Source organism: Pleurodeles waltl, chromosome 3_1, assembly GCF_031143425.1.
Source record: "Pleurodeles waltl isolate 20211129_DDA chromosome 3_1, aPleWal1.hap1.20221129, whole genome shotgun sequence".
Taxonomy (NCBI): Eukaryota; Metazoa; Chordata; class Amphibia; order Caudata; family Salamandridae; genus Pleurodeles; species Pleurodeles waltl.
Window position 1 is genome coordinate 953,712,216 of NC_090440.1, and position 27,239 is coordinate 953,739,454.

Sequence of the window (27,239 nt, forward strand, 5' to 3'; positions counted from 1 at the left end):
GTAAATCACTCAATTATTCTGTTTCCACATTTTTATGCAGGGAAGTATTTTTATGCCGCGCTTCTAGTTTCTCCTCTATTGTCATACAAAATGCATGACATTGTTGTTCCACAAGTTCGCTAGCATTGACCTCTAAAAAAACCTTCCATGTCCAGGCCGTCTTCAATACCTCCTTAACAAACTGTAAGGTTTAATAACCTTCCAATCTGTGATCCCATTACCATACCCATGGTAGGTAACAACACATCATGCGCCAAGGTAACCTGATACAAAACTCACACATCATCCTCACAATCTTTCTACTGTTGGGCATGCAAGAAAGGAGGTCGGCAACTACATTGTCCTTGCTCAGTACATAAACCAGTTTGTAGTCAAAATCCTGCATATGCATCAAGAATCAACCTATTCTAACACTGGCATTATTCATACCCTCTGGTTATAATCTTGACTACAGGTTTAGGATTGCATCTCACTATGAAAAAAACCCTGAAATACTCTAATGGCCATGCACATGCAAGTGTTTCCCACTCAAAAATCAATTTTATTTCTTCTGAAAGCGACAGAGATCTGAAGGCATTTTCAATTACAGACTCATTTCCATTTTCCTCAACTTGAGATAAACTTGAACTGAACCTATTCCCTTATTGCTAATGTCAGTGGTACAATTATGCTTTCAGCACCAGGTCAAAACCCTTAAGCACACTTGATGTACAGTTGCCTCCTAAATGGTTGATAAATCCCTTTGACAGTCAGTAGATCACTCGGACCCTGTTCTTTAGCAGATATCTTAGGCACGTAAGCATCATCAAACATCATTGAACAATTAGGTGCAGGAACCTTTAGTACTGTATCCACCAAACAAAGTTCACCCTTACTAATAACATGTTGAAGGTTAGTGTCAGATCTGACAGCTCTTGGCGTGGTTTCCATATAATTTTTGCTTCTGACCTCCTGTTTTTGGACCCTGTGCTGTAATTCGTTTTGGCTGGTTTTGATAGTCGGGGCACTTTACCATTTCTAACCAGTGCTAAAGTGCAGGTCTTCTCTGTCTAAATTGCATTGGTGATTGGTTATGCCCAGGGCCTGTAAATCAAATGCTACCATTGGGCCTACAGTACTGATTGTGCCACACACATGAGCAGCCCTGCAAACATGTCTCAGACCTGCTGCTGCAGTGTCTCTACAGTTTTTCTGTGTGCAGTCTTGCACAGCCAATTTGACCTAACCCTCCCTTTTACTACATGTTCATCACCCTTAAGGTAGGCCCTAGGTAGCCTCATGGGCAGGGTGCAGTGTGTTTAAAAGGTGGAACGTGTACTGATGTGTTTTACATGTCCTGATAGTAAAATACTGCCAAATTTGTTTTTCACCATTGCGAGGCCTATCTCTCCAATAGGTTAAAATTGGGACTGCCTTTAAATATCTTTTAAGTGCAGTTTCCCATTGGGAACAGATAGAGACTTGGAGTTTGAGGTCTCTGAACTCACAATTTAAAAATACGTCTTTTGGTAGAGTTGTTTTTAGATTGTCTGTTTGAAAATGACACTTTTAGAAAGTTGTCATTTTCTTGCTTAACCATTCTGTGCCTCTGTCTGCTTGTGCATTCCACATCTGGGTCAGACTGACAGTTGAGCTGTGTGAATTTCCTCTAGACAGTGTCACAACGGGACCTGGGGTTAGCCTGCATATCTTTATGAGTCTCCTGAGCTAGAGCAGGGAGGGAGGAGCTGACGCTTGCACCTGAAAGGACTGCGCATGTCCTCACACACTGCAACCTCCAACACCCTGGTGTGTGTCTGGGGCCAGGCCTGGGCAAGGAAAGATTGTGTGAACAACAGAGGCTCTCCTTTGAAGTTTGCCTACTTCAAAGGCAGAACTGGGTATAAGTGGTGGACCCAAAACCCCAAATTTTCAGATTACTTCTGGATCAAGAGGAACCTCTGCCAAGGAGAAGAGCTTGATGCTTGAGGAGGACCTGCCACTCTGCCTGTTGCTTTGCTGTGCTGGCCTGCTGCTGCTACTTCTGCCGTAAGAGGGAAAGTACTGGACTTTGCTTTCTGCAATCCTGCTTGTGAAGTTTCTCCAAGGGCTTGGACTGAGCTTGCCTCCTGTTAAGAAGTCTCAGAAGCATCAAAGACTTCACCTACTAGGACCTGGGTACTCCTGCTGAGGACCCTGACTTGCCAAGTGGTGCCAATCCAGTTTGTAGGCTCTTGGAAGTGAGTTCTAGTGAGAAATCAAGAAGATTCAGGCACACCGACTCCGGACGACTCCAGAACCGGTGCCTCTGTATGACTCTGCGCCACTGCCTGCAACCCTAAGCTGTGGTCCCCGCTGGAGTGCAACAACCCCGACCGATACCGCAAGTCCGCTGCCAAAGCTTTGCTGAAGTTTTGCAACTTCATGACTCCCGAAGTGCTGTAGCACTGACGTCCGTGACACCCGACTCTACCATGGCGTCAACAGCTACCCCATGAGTTTGCCAAACGCATCTTGACCTGCCAGATTCATCGCCCTTGTCGGATCGTCAGGGACCGATGCCACGCACCAACACCGCCTCACCTCCCCTGATCCGCAGTAAGGAACTGACGCCACACCAGATCCAGCGACGCCTCTCCCTCCCGACTCTGTGCACTGGCTTGTTTCTTGGTTACCAAAGGACTGTACCTGGGGGATCCATGTGACTCCGTGACCAGCACCATTGACGTCAGATCGTTGGGAAGGACTCTGTCATGACACAGCAATAACTCTAAATTGAAGCATTTGTGTTTTTAAGCGCTATATTCAAGTTTAATCTTTGAAAATTCATAACTTTGCTTGTGTATGTTGGGTATTTGTCATTTTGGTCTTGTTTGATTTAGATAGATATTGGCTATTTATATAAACTTGTGTTGAGTCCTTCTGTGGTGTTTTCACTGTGTTGCTGTATGTGATTGTACAAATACTTTATACATTGCCTCTGAGATAAGCCTGACTGCTTGTGCCAAGCTACCAAGGGGGTGAGCAGGGGTTATCTGAGCTCTGTATCTCTCTTACCCTGACTAGAGTGACGGTTCATGCTTGGACAGAGTACAACCTGACTACCAACCAAAGACCCCATTTCTAACAGTTAATGGCACTATTGTTTGCAAATGTGCATTCAGAAAAGTTAACTGTGAGACCCTTCTGATCTAAGGTGATCAAAACCTTATGTAATCTTAAATTATGGTACTCTTTTTTTGCCAAAGTTTGATATGTTATTCTAAAAACATTTTATGACTCTTTCCTTCCCCAAAAGTGTGAACAATAAACTCTGGAAAATGTACACAGCCTAGGCCAGGAGAAAAACAGTGGTTTAAATTGAAGCAATTCCTCAGGTGTAATAAAAGCAGTGTACTATTGGAAATCTGGATCGAGAAGACTCAGGCAATATGCGGACAGTAAGTCAGCTGTTGAAACATTCTATACACAATGATGGCGTAAATCAACGCAGAGTGTAATTCTGCCATTGCTCACTGTTCTATTACCAAAGAGGATATGCTATAAAGATGCATCAGTCGGCTCTGTAATGATGGACTCCAACAATTTCTCCAGTTCACCTGAGACTTCCTCCCACAGCATAGGCATGTGTCTAACTTTCTGGATTTTTGTTTTGTCATCCTTCTTCAGTAAAATCTTATGCTCAAATCCACATAGTTTACCATTAGTCTTGCTAAAGACTTGGAAAACTTACTAAACATACCTGCACCTAGCCTCCCCTTCATCCGTGTCCAAAACTTGGTTCTTTCTATTTGAATCCAAAACGATATGCAAGTTTTGCTGGTCATACCAACCAAGTTGAGTTGGCTCTTTAAATGCTACATTGAGATTCCCCATGATGCGTCAATTCTTAAACTTGAACCATTTTTCTCCCCTTTAAATTCCTCATGGTGTTTGTCGGTCTCGTGGAGTCTTTCACTGATTCTACTCTCAAATGTCTCTCTTCATACAACATCATTTTTAATTATACATGGTGAGCCTGAATCCACATAGAATTTAAGTGCAGTTCCACCAATAATCATCATCACACTGGCTTATTTATGTACACACCACCTTCCCAATGTACAACAAAAGAGTACCCCAACCGTTCATCATCTTCTCTCATGATTTGCCCTCTTCTTTGTCCAGCCACTGTAACTCCTCACAATCATCCCTAAAATGCATGATACTGTTAGCTGTCCTGCTACACACTATCTCAAAATGTCCCATAATTACATGCACTCCTCACTTCTGTTTCAGTGCAGGGCACGATTTACTGCATGGTAGATGTTCATTAATGTCACAAAGATAACATCTGGGAAAGTTCCTTTCTGTGTCCATCTCTATCTTAAAACAACCTTGTGTCTTAAAATTAGCAATAACCCACACTCTTTTCAACCACACCGGTGCTACAATCCTCAGATTTGGGTTTAACTACATCAGCACACCAATTTGACATCTCAGTCGTACATAGAGTTGTTAAAATGTCATTCAATGTTGTGTCCCCATTAACACATACATTTCCGGGAAAAAGAAGGGTTTCTCACATGTATAAATACTTGAACTCTTATTAACTCTTAATAAGTCATCACATAAGGCTCCAAATTTCCAATCTGTAGCTAAGTTTTTCAATGCACTAATGTAATAACAAACTCTTCCTTCCCTTGTTTCCTTTGGATTTTTTAACAGGTAATTCCTCTGCACACTTTAGGGACAAAATAGGTTTCCAAATCTACAAGAATAGCATTGAATACAGCAGTGTATCCTGAAACAGAAGTATTTGGAATCTGACTAAACATCTTGAGCTTTTGGGGACTCAATGAATGCAACATAAGACTTTTTTTGGATGGCAGGCATAGTATTGTGTTCAACTACTGCAGATATATAGTTGATGAAATACTCTTTCCATTCTATATATTTCATTGATGCTTCATCCCCATTAGAATAAAATGGCCGAGGAGGACTGATGGCAAGATTCTGGGGACTCATACTTGGGCGTAGATGGAATTATCCAGTGTTTGTGCTACACCAGGAACCTGGACTAATCCACTATCGTGCCTTCACCACCAAGCACACAGTAGTAGGGAATAAAAGAAGGAGTGAACTATCCCCAACTCCTTTTTTAAGGAACTTCACGACTCAGTGTAGGAAATCCAGGATAAGTAAAAAATAAACCCAAAGGTGCATGTCATCAATATTGCCAGGTTTAGCTACTTGTTGTGCACAAGTATACAATCCTTGTCCAGAATTGTTAGCATAGTAGAACATTTGCTACAGCAATCAATATTCAGTATGTTTACTCCCAAAACGCACTAATCACAAAATGGTTGCCAAGTGCCAGCTCCAACAGTGTATATATACACTCTTTAGAAATCAAGGCCAGCTAAGGTGTTCGACTTGCAATGTTATATTGCATGACCCTGCATAAGCTGGGGATGATTGATAGAAAGTTGTTGCAACAGCAGAGTGCTACAAATGGAAGCTTCTGCTTATGTCCCAATCTGCACAGGGAAGGATTGGGTTTGTTCAAACTGAAGACGCATGGTTTGTCTCATAAAGGTGTGAGATCAGACTCACTGCAGGTAAAAATGCAAGTTGCCAGACAATGACAACCGGCTTTGCTTGCCAGAATACAAATACCTCCTGGACTTCAGCTCCTCCACTCAATGGACTTCCAACAATCCCATGGAAATTCAAGCAGCCACTCGGCAGCACATCTACACATGTGGTTGCTCTTCATGTTCTCCTCTCCAGATGTCTTGACCATGTTTGCTGTGGTACAGCTCCATAGGAATTACTCTTGAAATAAGTTTATTCTTCAACTTGAGGGACAGAAGCAGTTAATTCCCGGAAACCAATAAGCCTCTCTTCCTCTTCCCCAGCTGTCATTCCTGAAACTGCACGACACCTACGAACCAACCCATTTCAACATTTTACATTTTGCACATTCTCTTTGCACACTCAACAAGCGCCACTGTATATTGCCAGAAGGTGTCCTCCTGACAGTATCATGCATGCTTCCCCTGTTTTTGTCTAGGCATCAGGACCTTCCCTCACTGTCTCACTGCTCCCATGTGATACCAGAGTCCCCTTGGCAGAATGCCTTTCATAGTTTCAGCCCCTTTCCAACTGTCAGTGTCCCATGTTATGGAGTGAGGATCCCTTACAGATCCAGCGTCATCACGTGGCCTGGTACTCAGGCATTCTCCTGTCCTCAAAAATCCATCATGTGGATCTCCGATGGGGTACCACTTCAGCCTGTTTGCATCCCATGCCCCCAAAGATGCGATCTAGCTGCCTTCGCGTTGTCATGTATGCACGTTTCTGCACCCCAGATACGACTTTAGCTTTTAGCCATTATTAATATTCAATAGACCATCCCTCTGCCCTTCCTCATGCGTAAAGGGAGGTTATGTACTTACTAGCTACATTTTGAAGATGAACACGCCTACTTTTAATAAGCAAGATCAGGAGTCAAAGACTCAAAACACCATAGAACGCAAACGTCAGACATTATCGTCAGCGCAATCAGCTCGGTGCACGTTGCATCACTCGCTGCGTAGTTATGATTAAGGTGTGACATTCCGGTAATTCTATCTGGTCAGTTGCCTCCCTTTGGTGCTCTGCAGTCATCAACCTAATGCTTCCATACTGCGTCATCATCGTAAAGCTAATAATGAGCTGCATTGCTGCACAGGTTATTAAGCCACTGAACCGTCCCCAGACACAGGGCAATCCAGAAATTCCTAAAACCTGTTCTTTTGCCCTGGGGCACAGCGCAACACGAATTTTCAACGGACTAGCAGTGATGTAAACAATCTCCATTACCCACCAGTAGTCAGAGCACGGTGTACACAGGACCCGACGTAATTCGTTTTTTAACGTTCCCCTTATCGCGTGCGCATTTCGGGTTCAAAAGCAATCCGCGATGTGAGCAGACTTTCAACTACAGCTCATGTGTGCCACCCCATCATCCAGCCCTCACAAACTGTGTGTGGGTTACCCTGCACCAGACCTCACATGACTACAAAAATGCTCGTGCCACGGGAGTGCCACCTCTCCCTTTTACCATCTCCTGATCTTTACATGCGCCACGCCCCCAAAGGCCTCCCCTCTTGGAAAATGCTGCTGTCAACAGAACGCGCCCAACCACAAGCTCCTCCTTCCATCAACCCTACAAGCTATTGTCCTGACTGTTCCGTGCTCCACTTGATAAGCCCCTCACCCCCCCCCCATGTACACAACCACCACAGAGCCAGGAAATCCAGGATTTGCAGGCGTACACGCGCCACTGGGGCATGTTTACTAGCTCAGCCAATCTACCCACAATTATATGGCATTAATTTGATGATCACATGGCAACAACGCATGATGTAAATCCTGTTGTTTTGACATACATACAGCAACCAATCTAGACTGGACTGTAACTACTTCACAAAACTCCCAGCCCTATGCGTCTAAGCATACTCAGGCTGTCCAGGTAGTGCGGTAACACCAGCCTAGTGGCGCTTATTGTACAAAAACTCGGATGTAGCTTAAAGTCAGATTTGTTGCACGTATTGCTGTTTGCTCACATAGCCCGTGTGCTACCATGAGTTCACATCAAAGTAATCAGGGGAGAGAAGAGAGTTAATGGCAGTGTGAGAAATGGTGACACCTTTGTGATGGAGCCACTCTAACAACACATTTTAGGAAAATACTGCATACCTGAATGGGCAGTATTTTTATATTGTCACATGGTAAACACTAAGGGGAGAAGGATTACAAAAAGTAATGTGACTTTGGTCATATGTGCAGGAATGTTTGTCAAGTGGCCTGTTTCCATGACCATCCGCATCATTTCTAGCCTGTCAGAAGATGCCATAAGGCTAGATCTCTACAGAATTCGTACCCAGAAGTCCATGTGATTCTTTCAGGAGTTATGATGCAGTGTGCTCCCATCACTCAGAGACGCAAGTCTTCCCCCAAAGCATTTCCATGGCATACGGGAAAGAAATAATAAAGAAAATCTTTAAAAAGAAAAACTTGTCCCAATTTCACACCATCAGCACTCACCAACATTAAGGATTTCAGAAGATGGTGTCTAGTTGGTTTGTAAAACCGATTGTGACATAATTGACTAGATAACCCCCGTTAAACAGAGCAAAAAAGGAGCCAAAAAAAGGATGAAATTAACAGGGGTAAAGTAGATTTCCACTGTGTTCTATACTGTAGTAGTTGCTTTACAGATCTGTGACATTGTCTGAGTGCATGTTTGTTCGTGGTGAAAATAAATGCGCTGTGTGGACTTTTTGTTTGGGTAGCTGGTGGCCTGCATGAGCCCCCTATCCTAATACTTTGCATTCAGGTGGGCAACAGCATTTGGCTAGACGAGGTGTCTGAAAGCTGCCAGCCTGCCAATCTCCCATTTCTTGCATGTGGTGGAATCAACTAGGCGGCCTTCTTATTCGGCACCCCTCAAATTTGGTAGCCACAATGGCAGGATCCTAATAAAAACGTTGCACTTTAGAAATTAAGCATTGCTCATGCCGGCAATGATTCCAGACCCTGTCACTTGCATAATTGTGACTATGATGGCCACGGGTGCTCCAAGTGGGGGTTATAACCAGGGAAGGGAAGAAAAAAACGAGACACAGAGGTCAAGGACAGAAAGATGGAAATACAAAGGGGAATGTGATGAGGGAGGAAAAAAAACTAAAGAGAGATGAATAAATAAATAAAAGGTATGTGAAAAGAAATGTGTACAAAAGAAGAAACAATCAAAAAGATTTTAAACAAGAGTGAACATCTGAAGAAGAGAAGGTGAGAAACAGTGAGACGAAGAAGGTGTAAGAAATTTAAAATAAAAGAAACAAAGGGAGAGGGATATAGAAAGCATAGTAGTGTGCGCAGAGAGTGACATAAATTAAACAAAAGAGATGAAAATATCAGCTAGAGAGATGCAGAAAATTATGATGAATGAAAAAAGACATCTTGAAAAGAGACAGGCGGGAGAAAGCATAAGAAATATTGAAACGGAGAAAGAAAAAATGTACGAGAGTGTGAGAAAATGTAAAGATGATGAAAGAAAGGAAACAGGAACAGAAAAGAGAAAGAGAACGCAAATGGCATGAGAAGGTGAAGCAATAAAAAGGGAAGAGGGAAAGAGAAAATGCTAGAAAGTAGGATACAAGAGCACAGTGACACCTTCCTGCACAAAAACAATCTTTGAATGGCGATTTGCTCCTTAGAAAGAGCAAAACATGAGGAGAAATAAAAGGCCCTCATCTACAAGGAAATGGCGCAGCATGGTGCCACAAGCAATCTTGCCGCACAGAGCTGCATCGTTTCCAAAACTCAGGGATGCACTGTCTTTAAGGATATGGCACATCCCTGTGTTTCCTCCTGCGCAGGCGCTAAATAAGCTGCCTAGCGCTAATGCAGTCACCCTTGAGCTATGGTGCAAGGATGTCTGCGTGGCAAGGGAGATTGTTTTTGTGCAGGAAAGGATACCTGCACAAAAAACAATCTTTAATGGCAATTTGCTCCTTCTTGTGTGCTGCAGAATGCAGCATGCATAGAGCAAAAAATGAGGAGAAATAAAAATATTCTTCCACTTTGCACCACTCTAATTTCTCCTTTGGGGAGGCATTATTTTATGGCGCTGCCTCAGGTTTATGATTTCTCATAAATCTGAGGCAATGCCAAAAATCGATGGGTGTTGCGTGGGTATGTCCACAGCAACACCCATTGCACGCCCCTTAAGTGCAGGAAACTGCATCGGGCCATCTATATCTTCAAGGCCATGTTAAGCCAGGAAAAGTGGCTTAACAACGCCTTGTAGATATGGTGCACTGCACAGCGCTACCAGAGCGTTGCAAAAAGTGATGCTCTGGTGGTGCTAGGGCTTAGTAAATTAGGCCCAAAATTATTTCTCCTTGTTGTGCAACTGTGTTTTTGGTGCTGCCTCAGGGTTACAATTTCTAGGAAATTTGAGGTAGTGTCAAAAAGCAATGGGTGTTGTGTGGGTACTCCCACAGCAACATCCATTGCACGCCCCCTAGCCGCAGAAAACTGAGGTGGAACGGCCCAGATCTACAAGGCCGCATTAAACCAGGAAAAGTGGCTTAATGCCGCCTTGTAGATATGGTGCACTGCACAGCTCCATCGGAGCGTCACAAAATGTGAGGCTGCGGTGGCATTAGGGCCTCGTAAATGAGGCCCTTAGAGATCCATCAAACGTTTTTCAGGAACACCGCACCAGTATTCCTGCTTCCAAAATGATCATAAATGCAGCACTCCCAATTGACTGCCCAAACTCACCTGCAGATGTCACCAACATTTTCCGGAGCTGGGGTGATGGAAATGTATGGGCACACTATTCCTTCATTCTTTGTAATTCCGGATTTGATGGGAAGCAATGTTTTTGGCCGAATCGGGAATTAGACAGACTTCATTATAAGGACTTTCGAGTCCAGGAAGAGTATAAATGTGCATAGAAACAGCAGTGTGGCCAAATGTAGGATGGGTTTGGAACCAGAAGTGTTAGTCTGTAGTAGGCAACAATAGTGGATTAGACACCATTCCCTGATTTGAATGGGTCTTTGCAGACTGCCCTTGCTGTCTTCAACTCGAAGGATGATAAAACCACCTTTTCCTTGGTAGTGATCGATGGACTGACTGCGCGCACCCTCAGGTGCAGTATGGATGCTACAGTGCGTGATCCTCGGCCCATTGCTGTTTAGGCCTCAATAGACCCCTAATTTGCAGAGAACCCCCGACAGTCACATTGCTCAGCCAGATGACCACGGTCCTCACAGAACAAGCCACTGCGAGTGACATCACACCAAGGCCCATATTTATACTTTTTTAGCGCCACATTTGCACAACTTAATGACGCAGAAACGGCGCAAACTTACAAAATACAATTGTATTTGCAAGTTTGCGCCACTTTTGCGTCAAAATTTCGCAAATGCGGTGCTAAAAAAGTATAAATATGGGCCTAAATGTCTACATAGTTGACAACCAGTGTGGGATCTTAAAATCCTAAGAAGAAAATCCTCAGCAGACTGAATCTGGGAAGATTACAACCTCAAAAGGGGTTGTGTGTAAAAATACTTTATAAAGCCTCAGCTGTAAACTAGCTTAGACATTTGTTCACGGACGCCAGTTGACCAAAATGCTAGGGGCAGCCGACGGAGCCAGTCAATGTCGGTACCTTTTTTAAAACAAATCATAGCAGTTTTTAGTTCATTGCCCTATCAATTAGCCTATTTTATGCCGCACTCGTTCGCCGTGGAGAAGGTGCAACTGTAGGATGTTTTGGCATTTCTTAATGGGGATTTTAGTTGATTTTTTCTTTACTTTCAGATCTTTGGCTGCAGAATGATGTGTTCCCATGCACTGCAGAACATTATGGATAAGAACATTTTGCACTTTCACTGTAATGTTAACCATTACTGTGTTTACAAGAAGGTGTACCTTTCATTTATGATGCTGCCCTATTTTGAGGGTTGTGATGCCTTTGTGCAGAAACTGGCAACTAATTACTTTTAAAATCTGGCTGTTAAGTTGTGCCTTAAAAGCACTGAACATGCCTGAGGTGTTGTGGCTTGATTAACAAACTGCAAATGTACTACAAAGTGCTATTCAGAAACTAAGTGCAAAGGTTACGTCTCAGGTTACCCTGTAGCTGTGTGTGTGGAGTTCTCAGCCCTGATTACAGAGTCTCCACACACCTAAATATGCATTTTATTAGTAAATGTGGGAGGGAATGATCGGTGTGGGTGTGAAAAGGGGCAGACAGTATAAAAGGGGATGGAATTATGGAGGAGTAGGAGGGCTTTAGGGAGAATCAGGGAGGGGTTTAGGGAGAGATGTCACCAACCCACACAAGAGTAAGCCAATTTCTATATACGGGGGTAGGGATATGTAACTTACACTTTTGTAGTACATTTACATTCGAGTTTGTAAATACTGAAAGTAGAAGACATATTCCAGAGTGTATGTTACTCAAAAGTATAAATTACTTTTGTGAATTAGGCCCCTTGTCTTTTTCGGTTGTATGATCTATGTGATCCCAAATATTTGGGTTATGTTTTTTATGACAAGGGCATTTCAAATGTACTATGACATGACATTATTTCCTAACAATCGACTTTCTAGGATTTTCAAACATAAATATAAAGAGCACAGGGGTTTCTGCAACACTGTGCAGTGCAATGCACTATGGGTAGTGACCTTTAACTTGATTTTGTAAAGTGCTGACCTTTTCACAAATAGGGGATATATACAGATGTTCTGAGTTTTGGGCTCACTTGTCTAAAAACTAGAAACATGTCAGTTCTTTTATTTCAATAAGTAATATGTGATGCACAAGCTAATTCATGGGTGTAGTTTTAACTTTGCCTTTAGCTTAGTTTTGTGTATTTTTAAGGGTTTAGGAAGAGGGGTGAGCCTGTTGTGGGTGGTGTTGTTGGGAACAGCTGGTGAAGGGTCAATAAGTTAGGTTTAGGATACTTTACTGAGGTGTATTTTTAAGGGCATAGGGAGAGGATTGGTCTCTTGCTTGTGGAGTAGGTAGATTTCTTGTTAATATTATATTGTTAGCTGAACTTTTCATTGTAACACCCATAAACCTTGATGCCCCATCAGAGTAGACGCTGAGCCCCGAACCTGACCCATCACAAACAAAGTGCCATATTGTCCAGCCTTATCACCCTCATCGTCCTTTCTCAGGTCAATTCTCCACTTGACCTGAACTACTTTACCAGGATAACCCCAATGCAGGCTCTAGTCCACATTTCTCCAAACAGATATGATGTCACCTGAGAGCACCCACCTTCACCTCATTCAGCAGTAGTACTGCTATCCGTGTTCTGCCCTACCCTCTGCACATATAGTATATATGCTTCTCTCTTATCAGCAGCTTATAGAGTCAAAGTCAGAAGAACATATTGTGGTGTAGCTTGATGGTTGTGTTTGCCTTTTCCTAGGGTGGGCTGTGATTATGTTATGTGTAGGGATACTGGTTTCTGCAGATCTTGGGGCTCCTGGAAACATGGAAACTGGTGCTGTTGGTGGTACAGCATGAATCAGAGCAGGTTGAATTGAAATCATCTGCACCTTCCCTTTGCCACTCTCCACATAAACAATAACTAGTTCTTCTCTCTCAGTTCTAAGGCCTTATGAAATGTTCCTTTTCCTTTGTCCCACATGGCAGGGTTGGGTGTCCAGTCCCTGCCACAATCATCTGATGGAGTTTGGAGAAGATGGGAACTGATAATTCTTTTCCTTCTTCGGTGAGATAGTAAAGACAATGCGTCTAGTGGAAGAGCTGTCACAACATCCAGCTCTATAGCAACTCTTCAGCAGCAAGCTCACCTTCCTGCTCTGCTCCCTGCTCTGCTCTTTCCTCTGGAATATAAGGCGTAGCGGACTTAAGTTGTTGTTGAGTTTCCTGGGGAGATTCTGTTTGCTGGAACAATTCAGTTTTAGATTCACTGCTCTCAGCCATAACTGCATTCTCTGCAGTGGTGAGAGGCACCTGCTTCGGTTTTGGTGGTGGTGATGTTACTGTTGCTGATTCGGGAGTGGCCCTCCTCCCAGCATTTTCCTGCTCAGAATATGGTTCACCAGGTATTCAGCATTTCCAAAAAAAGACTGAAGCCAGTAGTGACAACATACTTCTTCTCCTCACTGCCCACTTACTTGGCAGGAGTCTTCTGTATTCCTCCATGGTCGGGCAGCAGTTGGTCAGCAGCACATGCAGAAGCAGTTAGGAGAGAGGTCTCAGGATCCTGGGGTCAGCTACTTCACAGAGATCTCTGTGTCTGTCAGTAGCCTCTGGTGTACCTGAAGGCAACTGAGTATGAGATTTGGTAATTTTTGTCAGTGCAGTACAGATCATCATCACCATCATAATCATGTTGCTCCTAGAAAATGCCTTTTAGAAGTGGACTAAGATGTTTAACAATCAGAAACACACACTGGTTCCACAAATTGGTGTCATTCACCACAAGGTTACCATTCAGCAAAGAAGGAGGCATGAAGAGCAATGAGAAATAGCCCCCCATAACACACACACTAGCTCCAGAAAATTGCACTTGTCCACAATGCAATGTAAGCAAAAAAAGGAGGCTTAAAAACAAAGAGAACATGGCTGCCCTGCTCTTCCTCCACCTTAATCAACAAACACTTGTAGGAGGGCAGGGAAAGGATAGCACAAATATACCCCCCAAATGTGAATAGGTTCATCCTTTGCCTTTTGTGCAATAACAGTAAAGTAACATCAGTAATGTAAAAAAAAAATACAAACATGATAAAAAAAATATCACAGCAAAAATGGAAAAACTGAGAAAACATTAAAATACACTTTAAAAATTCCCCAGATATAAACAGCAGTAAGCAAGAATTACTCCATCAAAATACATTTACATGTCGGAAAAAAACAATTAACTATCACACAAACACACACAAAATAGCGGCCAAGCATGTAGGGAAGAAAAAAGGACAATGTCTGGCTAAATGGCCCTGGACACCTGCAGCCACCCAACTCTTTTCACCAAGAGACACATGCAGATAACATCACCTAAATGTGCATGAATACAAGGTCCTCCACAAGCCCCTAAAATAATAAAAACATTTCTAGCAAGACTGCAGTGAGAATGTGAAAAATACAGCAGACTACTTCCCAAAAAGCAAAACACCAGAGTATGATAGCAAATTTGGGAAAAGTTAATAAAAATACAAGCAAAAGGATGAAATATTATTAACCCCATGCCTCCACTATCAAAAAATTTCCATTATTCTTTAATCTCACATGAGCCTGCCTGCACACCCCCTAGTCCAAACTCCAGATCATCAGCAACAACCAAACAAAATGAAAATAAATAAATAAATGGAACGAAAATAGTTGTGCCTGCCAACACAAACATTTTGCAAAAAAACTGCATTGAACCAATTTGATTTAGCAAAAAAAGTAAAGATTTCATGAGTGGATATTGCAGCACCGATTGCAGACAAAGGAGTGTGTTGCTTTCCTTTCACGTTCAAACGTTACCAAACAGTCTGCTCGGATAAAAGCTTAACTCAAAATGAATTTTCCAGTTAATATTATTGGTGCCCACACTAAGGCCCATATTTTTGAAATGTTTGCGCCACCTTAGCGTCATTTTTTTTTAAGTGCTAAAGTGGCGCAAACATAACTCCATATTTATATTTTGACGCTGGACCCCTCTAGCATCAAAATATAGGAGTTAGCTCCATTGCGACAATGAGATGCAAGTTAAGCGTTCCCTTCCTAAAAATTACGCTAGCCCTCTTGCACCATATTTATATACCAACGCAAAAACAATGCAAACCAAGAATGCGGACTTAAAAAATGGGGCTAAATCCGATTGGTGTCACATTTTACACCTGGTCAGACCAGGTGTTAAAAAGAGGCCCACACACCACCACTCAAGGAAAACACACAGAAGGAGCATTTGAAACATCCAGGACAACATGGAAGTGGTACTGCTACAGCTTGGCACATGCCGCAGACGTCAGCGAAGACAGCAGGTCCCTCCATCACCACCGCAGCAACCGCAAACACCATCACAACAGCCACAAACGTAGCGCAGGAGGAGGGAGAGGATCTTCAGACAGCGCACAACCATCCTTGGCCTCAGGGAACAAGATGTGTTCAGGATGTATTGATTGAATCGGGAGTCCATTGTATGCCTGCTGCACCTTATTCCACCACACATCATAGCAAGGGTGCAAACTCCCACTACCATTCCACCCACGACCAAACTCCTCACTGTCCTCCATATATTGGCAACTGGATCTTTTCAGATAACGGGTGCATAAGTATTTGGTATGTCCCAGCCATCCTTCTCAGTCCTCCTACCTGAGGTCCTGGATGCTATCATAGCCTCACACCCCACCACATCTGCTTCCCAAACACCCAGCATCTGCAGCAGGAGTCCAAGCAAGGTCCAAGCAAGGTTTCTATCAAATTGCTGGGTTTTCACATTTGTTGGGTTCAATGGACTGCACCCATGTACAACTGGTGCCACCTGCAGCAACAGAACACCTATATAGGAACTGTGGACCACCGTGGGCTCTTCTCCAACATCCTTGCAAAATATCCCAGGAGCGTCCATGATGCATAATATTTTGCCATTGCACTATCAACGAGAGGCTCCAGGATGGCCAATATTGCAATGGTCTACTCATAGGTAAGCCACCATACCAATTATAACACACACAGCACACCATCCATTTAGGACAAATAAGACACACATCACAGTAAATACACATGGGCAGGGGTACATAGAGGTACAGGCAACAACATATATGCAACATGCCACACTCCACTGCATTCATTGCACTTTACAAACACATACACCCACATGTACATACACAGCCACACCCTGACTGGCCCACCACGTGTGGACAGGTGGAGCCAAGTACTCTTTGCATATAAAAGCTGCTCACAAACCACTACAAGTGTCCACAGGTTGACAACTAAATACAGATCACACACACCTTACACCAAACAAAGAATGACCCAGCCATGTTAATGGCATGGACCATGGCCATTTTAAGAAAGTCACACATAGGCACAGTCCCATGTAAATCATGGTGTGCAAGCATCTGGCAGAACCTAAATCAAATGCCACCCAAGTGGTGCCATAACCAACTACATATCATCTACACATACCTGACATACCTGTAGTGTGCACCTACACCTGTCTGCTTCATTGTGTCGCACACATACAAATACAAAATTACCTGCCATTAAAGACCATGGGGCAGAACCATGAGAAATGGGGCAGCACCTACTCCAGTGCCACCTCACATGCGCCCCTGGAACCCCCTAACACCACTGCCATGTCTGTTCCGTATACCAGAAATGGTCCACCATGGTGCAGAGTTTGTGAAATAATTGTAATAATCATGAATGGCATAGTAGGACTCAATAGGAGTATAGAGGACATACCTACCTTACATGCACCATTCTAAGGGACTCATGTGAAAAATAGCTGTGCCCACTCCCAGAGCCTTCAACGTGCATGTGTAGAAAGTGTCTGTGAAGAATCATGTATTGGAAGCTAGGAGATACTACTGCACCAAATTACATCATCCTACTAATGTGTGATGCACACCCTAGTACACTTGATGGCTGGCACAACCATCATCTGCCACAAAGGGTCACAAAGTTTCACACTGCATGCGAAGTGCCACATGGTAACATGGACGGCACAGTCTGGCATTGTAGGGCAACTATGGTGTCTCAACATCTGACACCATTGTGGTGAAAGGAGGTGGTAGGTTCCATCTAACAACAGAACACTGCTTTAAATATTGACTCACAACACATTTATCTAAATTATAAACCTCATTTTGGGATGAATAGGACAATTCCCAGGCCCTTGAGCAACTACCCAAGACTGTCATGCCCATCAACACAGTCCAATGAAACCATTTCACAAGAACAGGAACATACACTATACCACAAGCAAGTCTGAGTCACCACTCCAACTAAAACTAACAACTTCCATGGTATGTTCCAAACCACTATCAAGCTTTACCAACACATCTTCTCTCTTTCCTTTGCAGCTGATCAAGGGTGTGGCATACAGCTATGGGTTATGACTCTATTTGCCAATCCCACAACGGTGGAAGAGCGGGCCTACAACGAAGGACACAGAAGAACACACAATGTGGTGGAGAGGACATTTGGGCTCCTGAAATCAAGATTCAGGTGCCTGACCCTGACAGGAGGAAGCCTCTTGTATGTTCCACCACTCGTATGCAAAATTGTACTGGCATGTACAATCCTCCACAACATCTGTGTCAAAACAAATGTCTCCTGGGATGACCAGGTTGATGTCCCCAATGAGGAGGATGATGATGATGGAGCAGATAATTTGGAGGGGGAACAACAGAACATAGGAGACTCCACATTGTAGAGAACTTCTATACATAGTCACTAGACTAACAACATCACATTGTAAATAGCACAAATAAAATACTTAGCACATGATTCTCCTTGGGCTACTCATTCTCTACAACATATACCATTGGAATGTGACTCAAACCTCAGGAAGCAGGAAAGAAACACAAGTGTTACAAATATGGTAGCAACATCATTTGTGATGTAAGAGGGTCTACTGCCGCCATCTCACATAATTCACGGGCATGTGACTCTTGAAGGCCTAGATCCATGCACCACTACATATTTTGTGCCATCAAAGTGCTAATTTCTAGCCCATACATCACAACAACACCATGCCTAACGGGATGTATGCAAGGGGCAAACATAAGGTAGGGGCTGTCAACCAATGGATTTTAAGTAATATTGGACCTGAACACTGTCACAACTCAAGGTGATTGCTGCTTTGCCTTGCACAGTACATGTGTGACAAGGGTGGGCCATCACAGGTAACTATGGACCTTCAGTAATTGTCCAGGGATTGTAACCACTGTCAGATGCTGACCATGCACAGTGTATCCATGGGATCACGTCCTGGCACTGCCATTGAGCACAACCCTGACACATGGTGGACTGTACCTCACATATGGCACACAAACGTTGGTTGTGGATTGCGCATTGGGTTGCCAGACAAATTAAGCAGCTATGGGTGCAGAGCCACTATTCAAACACATGACCCTTTGTCAGGATCTAAGAATTTAGTAGGGCAATGCACCACCAAATAATAGTGTGGGTGGAATTTAGGCAGAGTGTGTTACACTCCCTATGTAAATGAGCTGCACACTTGTCACACAAATCTGCAGTCTTGAGACATGCCTAGAGCAAATCCAGATAAACATGTGAAGACTGATGCATGGGTGTATGTCCTAGGTAGCAACTGGTTTGCCAGTATCAACAATGCTTGACATGTGTCAGCATGTTTACCTAGTATGATCTGTATACCAACATCACACAGCACATAGCAATACACACCACTCATTGTCACTCACATGGCAGAACAAGTGCATGGTAGCAACAGTAACAATTCATCCCATACATGGTTTGTGCTCCAACATTGTTATCAGATGTGGGATGTGCTACTATGTCCAGCATTGTTCAATTATGTCAGAGACATAAAATCAAACTGAGAGGGAGTAGACCTAGACATATTTGTTTCATTTGGCTAATGAAAAGTACAGCACTGAGATATTTTCACATTTTAACATCATTCAGTCATGGTAAGAGTTGCCTAGGTTGTGGCATGCTGGAAGAAAAGCATACCCATGTTAAATGGAGGATATGGATGGACAGCTTAGAGACACCCACATATACTTGCAAATACAACACCAGAGGCCACTTGGAAACAACACAAGTGCAATGGCAAGTGTGATATCATGTGGGCGTGGCACTCGTAACATCTCACAAATACCATCAATGGAATGGTAACTATCAAGTAGCCAGTAGTGGGAGAGGTGTACATCTACAAATTATACAAGTCATATGTTGTATGCTGTCCATGTATGACCAGACAATGTTGCTGTAGAAAATGTATACAAAGTGCAAGCAGCCTAAAGAATGGGAGCAATGTAGGAGACACTACATACCTTACAAGTAATGCAGGAAAACATGGAGTAGGGACACACATATACCAATAGTGACAGTACAACACATCAATGTCTACATGTCAACATTTAACATATGTACAGAGAGGGTGGCCAGTTCAGTACATAACCAGTCATGTTGGTCACTAGCAGACCCTAGTATTTGCCCATTGCATGCCACCATGACAGGAGGAAGCGACAGACAACACCATCTGTACCCTGGCACATTCCCAAAATTGAAGTCACAACAAATATACAACCCCTAAACAAGTTACCCATGGAAACAACTAAGGACATCAAATAATGAGACATGTCTTACATGTGCAAGTACCCAGAGTTCTGTACCACAGAGGTAAATGTGATATCCTGGTCTGTACGATCACAATTATGCATGTGTCTGTCTGCTGGGGAGTGTGCATAGTTCTGCTGAGTAACAATCATGAAGAGTCAAGATCCCCGCTCAATAAACCCACACACCTCTGCTCTGGCTACATTAATGTATGACATTGTCACGGGCCTGATGCTTGTGCATAAGGAGCTGAGTAAACTGGAGCACCAATAACCTGCCCCTTCACATGCAACCATGGGTTTGTGTTGCCATACAAACTCACACACTTGTGGTGATGAGAAGGCACTCATCCATGCCAGACTGCAACACTGCTACAGAGTGGTATGCCATTGTATGTGACAGACATAACAACCATGATGTCGACAAACGTGAGTGCCCAGTTGGAGGCAGGCACACATATACCACATATCTCAACACACATGTACCACTATAATGGCTCAGGCATGGTAATGTGTATGGATTCTGAACAAAAGGCAACCTGGCACAAAATTAAGGGCACGGGTATTACAAGATCAGTGACTGAAAGAAATGACATTCACATGTGTCCCGACATACGGAAACATAGGTGGCACTGATGTTACTACAATGCATTTGTAAAATGCCAACATGTGTCCATGCAGGAAGATAGTAATGTGAGGTTTCACATCCCATGAACACACCACTGTGGTTATATGTTACAGAAATGACACTACACATGTCTTTACACAGCATATGCTGACCTTTACTAACACATGTGGACATAACATCTCCTGCAACTAAGTTGCATGGGGAGCCAAATGCCACACGTGTAGCAGAGCAACATGAATTAAAATCCAACAACACACCACAGAGTGGGCACACTTGTACACGTAAATTGACAGGGGTAACGTGATGTTAATGCAGTCCTAGTCCACTGAATACTCTGAGGACAATTGTCAGGGTTGTCACATGCCTTACTATGTGTTGGACATAGGCCATCAGATATATTGTGTTGTGGGTATGTGTACATTTGTATCTCAGACATAACAATGTAGTCCAACCACAAATTAGTATTCAAACACATATGTACGCACATAGCACATATGTGTCAATATGTGCGTGGACACAGTGTAGCTACACATGCACATAAGCACAAGATATGAGTAATTGTATGTAGCAGACTCTTAGACAAACTTAAGGATTCAACATACCAATGTCACCGTTATGACATTACTGGATAGTTATGCACATGCAGCCATACTACATATACAACATTGTAGCACAGGCCATGTGAAATGGTAAGTGAATCAGGGTGCACTCAAGGCCAACAATTCATGCAATTCTGTCATGCATCAAAGAAAATGACACAAACGCATCAAATCCACACTGCAATGTAAGTAAAATGATGCCTGGGCGCTGAGCGCCAATCACACATTCACACGCCTTTTAACGCACCCTGGTGAAAAATCAACACATGACTGTCATGCGTCAAAAACGTTGATGCATGCGCATATTCCATACAATTCTCCTAAGCTAAAAGACCCGTAGCCCCTGAACGTCTATCGCACGTCCACAGGTCCACACGCACGTCCACAGGTCCACACACAAATTGGGGAAAATCGGCACATGGCCGTCATGCGTAAAAAAACTAGCATGACTAGAAACATGACGCACATGCCCAGGAAGAGATGAAACAGGACACCCTGTCCACAAACATGGTACTGTGACTTCACTTTCACTTCACAGTCTTATTGTTTGTAACTGTGTGAGGGTGAGTAGAGCTGATGCTGTAGGAGTTTTGGAGTGTTTTGAGTGTTTACTGTGCTGTGTCCTGTAGGTGTTGTGTCTTATTTGTCTTTAAATCTGTCTTTTGTGTTGTAAGTGTACAGATTCGGTCTTTGTCTGGGGTAGTATAGTTGTTGGGGTAGTTGTTTGCAATTTCATTATTTTGGGGTGAATTGCATTTGCAATCCAGTATGTCTGGGAAAGGGAGGATGGCAAGGATATCGGCCGATGAGCTGGAGGGTTTTATATGCCTGGTTCAGCACTATCTCCCCCTGATGCTGGAACTGGGTGCCATGTCACTCTAGGCTACCCCACAGAGCCAAGGAGGCTGCGGTGGAGCAATGTGCTCCACCACCTAACATGAGTTTTTGGGACAGGAAGGAACAACCACCAACTTAAGCATAGAGTAGGGGTCTTCAAACTGGGGGGGCGGCAGGCCCCCCCCAGGGGGGCCTCAAGTGGTCCCATGGGGGGCGCCAGGCTCTGGCCAAAAGAAGCATTTCACAGATAACAGTGTTTTGTTTTAAGCAGAAACATGGTATTGCATTTTTAAAATGGCAACAGTACTTAACTGCAATGTTTAAATACATCTAGACACATTTAAACATTGCCATCTTTAAAAAATATTTGTGAAAAATTCTGAGAGGGGGGCCCAATGATTTTTATTTTTCAACTGCGGGGGCACGTAATTAAAAAGTTTGGACACCACTAGCATAAAGATTGGTGGAGCATTTGGTAAATCTCCCATTTCCATACAAAGTCCATTTTTTGCATGTGCATGACAGTTGCAGATACGGTTGAGTGCTGCATGTAATGGTTGTGGATCTGGACATATCGTATGCTACCTGTATGACGAGCCTCAGTGCCACCTTAGGCCTGCAACTCAAATGTATAATAATGAAGCCGATGCAGGACAGATGTACCCTTTCCCTGCACAAGCATTACAAAGTGTTGTGATGCATGCAAATAGAAACTCGGTATTGAGCAGCACCAAATGAGGCCTGCACAATGCATCATATATGGAAGGGGTTCCCAAAACCTGTTTGGGAGGCAAATGTATAAGCCACTGGTTAAAATGAGAAATACCTAACTTCCATTTTTCATGCACTCTGAACGGCTGCTGAAAGAAGGTGTGATATGAGGGCATATAAATATATGTGATGGCCCACCATGTACTCAGCAGAAGTCGTGATGATCTGTTGCAACTCCTGCTGAGTACATAATTTACCTACACATAAATAGATGCAGTTGGACCTTACCTGCATCATGCTTTGCCTTAATTCTCATTAAGCGCACACATGGCGGGGGTAAGGGGTGCACTGAGGGCCACAAGGACTGTATTGATGCAATTGGTGCTGCACCACTGTTGTTCTATTGACCCCTATGTGTCATTGGCCAAGGCCATTTAAGGGAGCTTGACTATGCACTGGGTCCAGACTAATAACACTTCCTTCTTCCTGTACATTGTGTATCACCTACACCCTATACATACTATGCCTATTACAACACACACATGCTGAGCCAGTTCCACAGACCTGCCGCTTCACACTGGCAGTATGGAGTTGCCCTGCATCTGCTGCATCACTGGCACATTACTCAGTAACCAGCACCAACAAATGCAGAGCACAGGGCAGAGCAAAGGACCACAGAGCAAGTGTGGCTGTGTTGAGGCATATGTCTATGCCCATGTTCTTATCCCTCCCTGGAAAATTACTGGTATACGATGCCAACAATGGCTGGCCACACACTATTGGCAATACATCCGTGATTTCAGTCAGTCAATGTGAAGGTAGGTACAACTATTTTCACGTGAGTAAACTCCCATAGCATTATTGATTGTGTATGTGTCTTGTGATGGCACACACATATAACTTACTTCACAGAAGGATGTATCACACCATTCCTCAACGCTTTGGAATACCCACACAACCCTTGGGAAGTAGTTTGTCAGTTTGCTGTGACAATGAGGTAGATGTCTACAAAATCTGGGGCAGGCTTAAAGTCTATGGGTGTCACAATGGGATAGTCACTGCAACAACCATTGCATGCCCCTCAGATGCAGAATACAGTGTCAAGCAGTCCCATATGGTCATGGAGGTGTAGAGCTAACAGACACCTGCACGACAATGCCGTGTATGAATGGTGCGGTGAGAAGCAATACAGGAGTGTCAGGGACAGTGATGGTCTGTAGGTACATGGGTCTACATTATCTGAGACTATGTGTGATTGACTGATCATAGATGTTTGTCAGTTGCTATGATCTGCCACTAGGATGACTTGCTCACTCAGCCTAACAAGTTGACAGTAAACAATGTCATTCATTAACTGAGATGTCCAAATAACACAAAGCAATGTTTTCCATTCATGTCTTGCAGGTAGACCTTAGCCCTACACCATTGGTGAGGTGGCCTGATTTGAAGACCCCAATGCAGCCAGTAAGTGTCATCTTGTGCGTCATGTGTGCTAAGCCAGGGTTTGGTGTGAGTCAGTCTGAAGTGTGGAATGCTATAAAATATGGTTTTGCCTGACCAATGATGATATCATTGAAGAATGAATGGGGACATCATGTCTGTTGGAATGTTGTGCAATGAGAATGGCTTGCTTGTCACTCAAGGGGCAGCGTGTGCCGGCATGGAATTGTGTGTAATAGGAATTGTAATAGCTGGCCACTTATTCACTGAAGTCTACCATGATAGGTCTCAGGGCTTCTGTTTATGTACATAGCATCCCTGTTGACACCCACTTTGTCACAGCACTATTGTCAGCACTGTGTGCCACACATATCTTACACTTACTGAGAAGGCTGTACAGATGTGGGTTATATCTGTAGAGGTCTCTAGGGGGCTTACATAGGAGACACATGCACCACAGGTGCCTTAGTATCCTTTGGATATAATGAGTCTGTAGTACTGCAAGGAGCCATATTGTGGTGCACAACAGTCAGTAGTGTACACAGTTAGTAGACAACTCAGCTCCAGATGGTTGTGGGAAAGGTCTGTGATTCTTTCCATGCCAGATCTCAGCAGTTTTTCACAACATGGTCCTGCCACCATGATGTTTGTGAATGAAGTAGGTCACATCACATATGCACATGATGTGAATGCTGTGTGCGTACCTGGTACTTTGATGACATCTGACTTGCATGTACAAATGATGTACAATGTATCGGGATACTGTTGCAGCACCCAGGGCAGTGCCAAATTCACCATGGGCCAAAGAGCACCCACACAGCCACCATGTGTGTGTGCCATTTAACAAATATAGTACAACATAGCACGGGGTATGGGGCTTCAGTTCTGTAATGTGTTGACAACTTTGATGTGCAGCTCAGGTTTTGACTAAACTTTCTGGGAACATTGCATCAGTTGTACATGTGGGCACATCATGGGCAATGACGTGCCCCTTTGTAACATATGCTTAGGCCAGGTCTTACACCAGGACACATGAGTGATGATTTACCAAACCTTAGAATAGCCTGGGGGAAGTTAGCAGACCCCCTATCATATGGCCCCCACCTTGCATCCATGATGACTGGGCAAGCCTTGATATTTCACCAGGGGTGCTGAGGTGATGGATTGCATGCACAGCCCCCCGAATCCAGACTTGTTGGGGCACATTATCCTCACACTTTTAATGACATAAATGTTGGTCATGGACAATTTTGTCCAAACAGCTCTGGGCTCTGTTGATTCACAATGGATTGCTGTCATCCCATTGACATGTACTTGATACTTCTGATGGCTGGTAGGAAATAGTCATAGATGAGGAGTAAGTCATTGTTGAGGAATGTGTGGCGGACTGTATGTTTTATCTGCAGTTACAGTGTATATAATATGTCTGTACAACCTCTACCCAGTGCTGATACTGATGCTTGCTTCTCTTTATATTTCAGCTGCCAATATGACACAAGACCAGAGGTGAGCTTTCCACTAGAGAACCGAATGTTACCGGCCCCTAATGGAGGTTGAGACAGGATACCACCGAATGGGAAGGAGTTTTCGCAGTGAGAAGGCATCTGGGGAATGGGGTGCGTTTGCACATGGTGGACCTCTACAGCAGCCACAGCCACACAATGAACTTGATTAAAAACATCAGGGGTGCAGAGGGCCATAGCCGGGCCAAAGCTCTCCATGTCAGTTGCACCAGTCATGACCCAGGCACCAGTTCAGCCACCTGCTGCTGTTGTTGCTAGCCAGTTTGAACAAGACATGAGATGGTACATGGCCAAGATTTTAGCCTGACTTACAAAATTGGAGGAGGAAAGTGCTGAGAACTGGAGGATGTGGGGATAAATCAAAAAGAAAATAAAGAAAACCAGGAAATGAACTTATTGTGTTGTACAACCTCCCAATTCTTTCCCCTCCCTTTTACTGCTTTACATAGTTTTAGATTGGGTTTTAGATGGGTAGTGTTAGAAATGGGGTCTTTGGTTGGCAGTCAGGTCACCCCCTGTCCAAGCAAGGACCCTCACTCTAGTCAGGGTAAAAGAGAATCACCCTCAGCTAACCCCTGCTTACCCCCTTGGTAGCTTGGCACAAGCAGTAGGCTTAACTTAAGAGTGCAAGGTGTAAAATATGTGTACCAACATACACAATAACTCAATGAGAACAGTACAAAATGACTCAACACAAGTTTAGAAAAATAGATTATATTTATCTAAACAAAACAAGACCAAAATGACAAAAATCCACAATGCACAAGTCAAGTTATCAATTAAAAAGCAAAAAGAGTTTTCATGTAGTTTTAAACACACACTAACACTGTTAGCGTGAAAATGTACCTTGGGTGCATCAAAAATAACCCCGCACTGGCGAGTGTGCGTCAAAAAGGGCTTGCGATGCGTTGATTTCACTCACGAGCGAGACCTTGCGTAGTTTCTCCTTTTATCGGGTCGGACAGAGAGTGATGCGTCGATCTGGTCAGCACTCTCGGGTCCGGGCAGGCCAAGCGTTGTTTTAACACACCCAGCGGTACTTGCGTTGGAAATCCAGCCGCACGATGATTAAAAAACCACGCAGCGTGGGTTGTGATTTCCTAGCTTCCGTCAGCGATGCTGCGTGTCGTTTCCCCACCTCCGTGCAGTGATTCTTTGGTCGTGTTGCAGGCGAGCGTCGATTTTCAGCCACGAAGCCGGCGGAGCGTCGATTTTTCAGCCGCAGATCGGAGTTGCAGCGGTCTTTTCCCCGCACGGCGTTCTGTGCGTGGATTTCTTACACTAAGGCTGCCAGATTCTCCTTTCAGGGTCCCAGGAACTGGATGGGCACCACAGGGCAGAGTAGGAGTCTCTCCAGAGACTCCAGGTGCTGGCAGAGAGAAGTCTTTGTTGTACCTGAGACTTCAAACAACAGGAGGCAAGCTCTAAATCAAGCCCTTGGAGATCTTCACAAGATGGAAGGCACACAAAGTCCAGCCTTTGCCCTCTTACTCTGGTAGAAGCAGCAAATGCAGGATAGCTCCACAAAGCACAGTCACAGGCAGGGCAGCTCTTCTTCCTCAGCTCTTCTCCAGGCAGAGGTTCTTCTTGGTTTCCAGAAGTGTTCTAAACTCTGTGGTTTCGGGTGCCCTTCTTATACCCAATTTCTCCTTTGAAGTAGGCCTACTTCAGAGC

At 43.9% G+C, this 27,239-nt stretch overlaps 2 long non-coding RNA genes across 2 annotated transcripts in view; both read left to right on the forward strand.

Annotated features, from left to right (window-relative positions):
- The window catches only part of LOC138283292 (uncharacterized), a 57,522-nt gene that overhangs the window by 1,764 nt on the left and 28,519 nt on the right, over nucleotides 1-27,239 (forward strand). The window lies entirely within an intron of this gene.
- Nucleotides 24,004-25,957, forward strand: LOC138283291 (uncharacterized). Its single transcript, XR_011201170.1, has 2 exons — nucleotides 24,004-24,066; nucleotides 25,524-25,957. It is a non-coding gene; the product is annotated as an uncharacterized lncRNA (long non-coding RNA).